The sequence below is a fragment of the Neolamprologus multifasciatus genome, chromosome 10, assembly GCF_963576455.1.
Source record: "Neolamprologus multifasciatus chromosome 10, fNeoMul1.2, whole genome shotgun sequence".
NCBI classification, from domain to species: Eukaryota; Metazoa; Chordata; class Actinopteri; order Cichliformes; family Cichlidae; genus Neolamprologus; species Neolamprologus multifasciatus.
Window position 1 is genome coordinate 2,986,624 of NC_140448.1, and position 6,276 is coordinate 2,992,899.

At 40.6% G+C, this 6,276-nt stretch overlaps 1 long non-coding RNA gene across 1 annotated transcript in view; it reads right to left on the reverse strand.

Annotated features, from left to right (window-relative positions):
- LOC146509341 (uncharacterized) overlaps nt 1-6,276 on the reverse strand; it is a 236,846-nt gene that overhangs the window by 204,339 nt on the left and 26,231 nt on the right. The gene's annotated exons all lie outside the window — the stretch shown is intronic.

The following is a 6,276-nucleotide window of genomic DNA, read 5'->3' on the forward strand; positions in this document are numbered from 1 at the left end:
CTTTGTCCAATATATCAACGTTAACTTCTCTATACATGTAGAGACCACCTAAACTTGCTTCTATAACTTAGCCTCCAAACCTCTCATCCCAGCCTGTTGCTCTGATATGTCTATGGCTGTATCCCAATTCAGGGTCTGCAGCCTTAAAGGCCGCATTTTAAGGCCGATTACGTCACCGTGACGCGACGAAGGCTGTCCCAATTCGAAGGCTGCTCGAAATGTGGCCCTCAAATGCGTCCTTAAGTTCCCTGAATTTTAAGGATGTGGCGGTGTAGACTTCGTGGCCCAACATATCCCAGAATGCATAGCGCGGCGGTGGGTGTGGATAATTTTGCTGAAAAAAAAACGGCGGATGAGGGGCGCCCGAAGAGTAAACTTTAAGTAAGTACTGAATATTGTGTCACTTATTTATGTGCAAATGTTTAATAATGAAGAACATTAAAACATTACTGTTGGCCACATGTCGGCAAAGTTATGTGACATTAGTGACGTTTGTACTAACTTGGTTTTAAAGCCTTTACTTTAAAATATACGCCGTTCAATAGCTGAGCTTAATCTTACAGAGAATGATCAAAGCTCATGTAGAAACAAACAAACAAATGAACAAAAGATTTTCTCCTTCATTTCTGTCAAACAAAGCTGTATGAAACGTTTCCAGCTGTTAGCAGTGTTGCCAACTCCTCAGTAAGGAAAATCGCTATTGGTTGTCCTAAAAGTCGCTAGAAGTCGCTAAATGACGTCATCACCTAATTTGCATAATTGGTCATGCTAATGTAATTGTAACCTACGCTGCTGGAGAGAGAAATAACATCGTGGAAGAGACATAAAGTGAGTAAAAAACGTCCTAAATGCATTTAGAATTTATTTAGAACTACAGATTAAATTTCTTTTAGCAATTATTGTTTTTTGTAATGTCTTTCACGTCTTTTTTTAGGGGGTCTGAAAACTCGCTAAATATAGCGACAAAGTCGCTAAGTTGGCAACACTGGCTGTTAGTGTCATGGTTGCTAGGCAACCTGGGCAGCGCAACGGAGGCTACACCGTCCCATTTCACAAGCCTCGCACTTCCGGCCTTAGCGGTCTTTCAGTATGCGGCCCTTGAGGATCGTTGAGGCTGCTTACTTTAAGGCTGCAGACCCTGAATTGGGATACAGCCTATCCTGTCCATTGTAGTCACTCCCAATGAAAAACGTTCATTACTCACCTCTAGCTGAGGTAACTGCTGTACCTCTTGAGCCACACCCAACTCCTATAGCACCTGGTACTCCCATCCAAGTACTAACCAGGCCTGCTTGGCTTCTGAGATTAGATGTGATTGGGTGTGATCAGGGTAGTATGACCGTAGCCTCAACCAGCGGTCATTTTGTGAGGACAAGCTCTATAATTCTTCCCATCTATTCTTTATATTACTTTCATCCTTTGGAAATTAGGCATTATCAGAGGAAACAGGCTTGCCTTTAATTCCACTCAATTCTCAATTTCATGGACGTGTCTGTGTCCTATTAGAAAAGGCTTGAGCTTGTCAGGCTGAGAAAGCAGCAGCTTTGCTTCGGGTTTGTGCATGCTCATCGTGGATAAACTTCAGGTCCTTGATGGGAGACTGGTTAGAGATCAGGGTGCTGGACAAGCTGCTGCTGGCTCTAATTTCCCTGCTCTGAGATGAACAGTTGCTCGTTTGTGAACAGAAATAGCATTATTAAGTAGAAAGGTTTTCTCTTGCTGACCATATTGGGCAACATGTTTGATGTAGAGGAGCTAGAGTGCAGTGTGAAGAAATTCTTAATAACTGCTTTAGCGAGTTAGTAAAGAAAACCCTGATGATAGAGTGCAGAGGTCGTCTCCTGCCACGTGCACTTTCATGAGACAGGCAAGATGAACCGGAGCGCACTCGGACTGCATTTTCACATTAGCATCTCTTAGAAATAAATGGGTGGAATGAACGTACAACGTTTAACCAAATGTTAAACTATTTTCATAATCTCTTTCTGATTATGTCCTTCCTCCGACGCTGCTGTTTCCTCCCTCCTTTCCTCCTCACCTCAGAGCCTGAACTGAAGTCCAGGCTAAACATGCTTTGTTCCTGATATTGCCACAAGTACTTATCATCAGCATATTAAACCCTAAGCAACAATTTACTGCAATATTTCTATTTAGAAAACTTCATAACAGACGCTAACTTATTCTTATTCTTGTACTTTTACATCTATTTTGTGCTTCTTTAGTTCTATATTTGATAAATTCTCCACATAAGGTATTTTTCTTTTTACAGACAATGTAGATCATTGGTTAAATGATCACCAAGCAATATTTGTTTGTGCAGACCTGCCATAACTGTGGGGGACTAGTCCAACCGGAATAGTATGGTGGGGGGAGTTTTGTTGTTGCGGTCTGTGTGTTTTGACGTGTGCTGGAGTACGCATTAAAGTTTTACAGCGGACTAACATCGGGAGTGATTATTGGCTTGTCGCATCACACGATAGTGCTACAGACAATATATACAGCTGACCTTGTGATGGTCTTATCTATATAATCAGTTTTTTTATTTTGCTGTATTTTTTATAATCTAATAATTTAAATATACTTTGTTTTGTTTAAATCTTTTCTCAGTTTTGCACATACATATATTTTTAAAAAGCACTCACTCAGTCTTCCATTTCTCTTCCAGCTGTTTGTAGAAATATTTTATTATTATTTGCAATTACATGAAGGCCCACAGCAGACCACATGAACTGGATGAGTCACTAACTTTCACAGGAGAGCATTTAACTCAAGTCACTGTGCTACTCAGGAAAACCAAAAAACTGAAAATGAACCAAAATCAAAAAACATTTACAAATAGTATACTCATGGAGAAAACAGGAGAGAATTTTTTTCTGGGTGCAGAAGTGGATTGATCAACTCACCACACACTAGGACAGAATATCCTGTTTTCATTTGTTTTGCAATTTTGAAGCAGGGTTATGCTTCAAAGCTGCACGAGCTGATGAATGACCTCTTTTAGTTTCAAGGAGACATGAGCTGCACTTCCCAAAGTCTGACCTGCATAGAGCCACCTGCTCAGGGTCCTCCTCACTCAGGACGGTCACCGTGATTGCTGCAGAAGCAGAACTAAACTACTGTGAACCGAATAATTAAACTGAGCGTGCACTGCAAATACCCATTCAAACGAGTGTTTTTCATTACCAAACTGTATGAATTAATGTAACTTATGCCAGCCCTTTCCATTTTTATTTTAAACATCTAAATGATGATGAAGTATTTTTGTAAAAATAAATAAATAAATATAAATCGTTGTTTAATATGACTTGCCTGGAATGATATTAAGAAATGTAGATCAGCACAAAGGAAATAATTGAAAGGAGAAGTTTGTGGCCTAAAAGGATTACAAGCTACACAGCCTGAAGGAAGTAAGCAGATACAGATGTCCTGAGCAAATGAGAAGTACATCATGACCTGTGGCAGGAGGCTGTAAAGATGAGAAGATACTGTATATTTGTTAGTTTTAGCCAGTGACTTGCCTCATAATACACTTCCAGCTATCTCACATCTCTTTGACTCATAAATTTATTCAGTGGGGAGGTGGCAAAGCTTTTCTGGTACCCAGCAGTGCATCCAGCATCTTAATGAGATAAACCAATAAGTCACATGGCATGCATAAAATTAGAGGCTGTATGGGCGCACACAAACAGAACATCACAACCCAGTACACATGCATCCCGTACCTCCCATTGTTGTGCAGTCAGACAACAGGACGGGACTCCAGAAGTGGCCACAACCGGCTGACTTCTCCCCTGAGAGCCTGCGCGAGTCAGATTTGCAGCAGCTACCCTCCCTTCAAGAGTCCTTAGGGAGAAGGATCTCCAAGCTGCTGCGGGGCCATAGACGAAGCAGATGCCGACCACTCAAACTAATGGGAGGTCCGCGGCGGCCGGGGTGGGGGCTTACATAACTCTTCTTTGGTTCCCATGCCCTGTGGCACGTTCATGTCACACCCTCGCAAGTAATACAGATGACAACAGCAGTGAGGGTGCACTGTCCATCTGCTCCCCACACAAAGACACAGGCCTGCATGCTCCTGCAGATGCTGCAGGAGGATGCAGATACTGTATACGCTCAGAGTGCACACATTAAAGAACATTGCTGTCTGACCCAGAGGAATAACAGATAAGGTAATTGTCATGTCTGTGTGACACGAGGGTTGTAGGTTACATATGATCTGATGTACAGGAACAGGTGTTCCACACAAGCTTTGCTTCATGACATAAAACCACACAGAGCATCTGATACGTGCACAAAAACAAACAACTGCAGCTCTGATGTTTTGCATTATTTATGGGCTCTAACTTCTAACACTCATCAGCAGACGGATGGCTATTTTTTTTTTTCAGTTAACCAGCTGAGGCACAGATATTTGATCATTTTCTCTGTTGTTTTGTATTCTCACATTGTGATCATCATGGTAAAAAAAAAAAAAGTTAAATCAATGGGGATTTTTTGAAAGTATCAAGAAGTTAAACTGATTTCAAACTTTATTGTCTCGCCTTTTTGGGCAAATGAATTCGACCTAAAATAAAAGTTTCTACAAAAGGAACAATTACAAAATTGTTAACAGCACGAGTCAAAATCAACACCTGCAGGTCAAATCTGGTCTCTACCCACAGTCCACAAACATGAGTGTTTGGTCCTGATGCTTCTAAAGTTTAGGTAGCAAACGTGTACAGAACCAAGGATTTATATGGATTTGTACTTTTCAGTGATCAGTAAAATGTATATAACATACAGGTGACTGCATTACACTGAGTCTGATCTCAAAGTGATGGGGCTGAAAGGACATTTCTATGTGCAGCCAGGTCCACAGCAGAAGTTTCCACTGTGCGGTACATGATGTTTTTCTCACACAAATATTTACGTTAAAGCCTGTAAATCATCCTGCATAAAACTGGTAGAAATATGTCCCAAACCAAAATTTCAACTTTCAAATTTGGGCTTGTTATACAGTTTGTTGTGAGTTGCACTGTAAATGATAGATTATCTTTCTTTGTTTGTCGCCTCTGAGTTAAGATATTATCACATATGAAATATTTAACAGATACAAAATGTTTAAATATCATGATTATCATAAATACATTGTTATTCTCACCATAAATGTGTTTATTTTTTGTGTTAGAAACAAAACAAACAGTTGAAAAGTTTGTAATGAGGTGATAGCTGGCAATCAGGGCCAAGTCGGGAGAGCACATAGTGCCAACTTTAAAAACACCACAGATTACACTCCTCAGTTAACTGAAACGAGATTTTTTCCCCCATAAAACTCAGATGGTTTAAGTTGATGGATGCAACAGATAACAATTCAAACAGACAAGAAAGTTAAAGAAGACACAACAACTCCTCTCCTGTCCAAACAGGATTTATTTGGCCTACAGGCATACGGTTACACCTGCCCAATCAACCTATCGCTAAATCGTCCTTTTTTCCCAGGCTGTCGATATTTTAAAGGAGGACTTTTGTTGCGCTTTTAAAATCGCTGTTCTGGGCTTTGTTATTTAAAAGTTTGAAGAACTGACAAGCTACTCAGAAATCCTAAAAAACACAATGTAGATGTTTCCTTTCCGTATTGTGCTCGTTATCTGCAGAGAAGCGTGCCAGGATATTCAGGGGGCCACTTCAGGCACGCGTTCCCCTTTCTCATTTTAATATCAATAGGTATCCACCCGTCGTCCAGCCCCCGTCACAGCACACATATACCAACTGACATGTCTGTAAAATGAAAAAATAATGCCTTGGCGTTACCATGGTGGAATCATGTGTCAGATTTTATATATTTTATTATTTATTCAATATTAATATTGTTAATTTGTGCTACAGTGACTCATCAATCCACTGTAGTGACAGTTATTTTGGAACTGAAGCATTGGGATGAAGAATTGGTTAACTCACCTTCAAACAAGTATTTATTATAACAGTCAAGCTGCCACATTTTTATTTTGTGCTTCTCTACAGCTTCGGTAGCATTAACACTTACTTGAACTAAAACATTAACTGGCTACTAAAATGGATAACAACAAAGGTCGGTGGCAATGATCAGTTCAAGGTCTAAAGCTAACAGTTTAGGTGTGTTTACTCTCCTGCGACAGGTGCGGGACTCGGCAACAGACCGGAGTTTTTTCTTAAATCAATAAGGGGTTAGTGGTTTGTGCGCGCCCGCGCAGTGGAAGAAGACGCTTTGAGGAGACAATAGCCGGGTTTGGAACCCCCCAAGGCGGATCATGTGCCGCT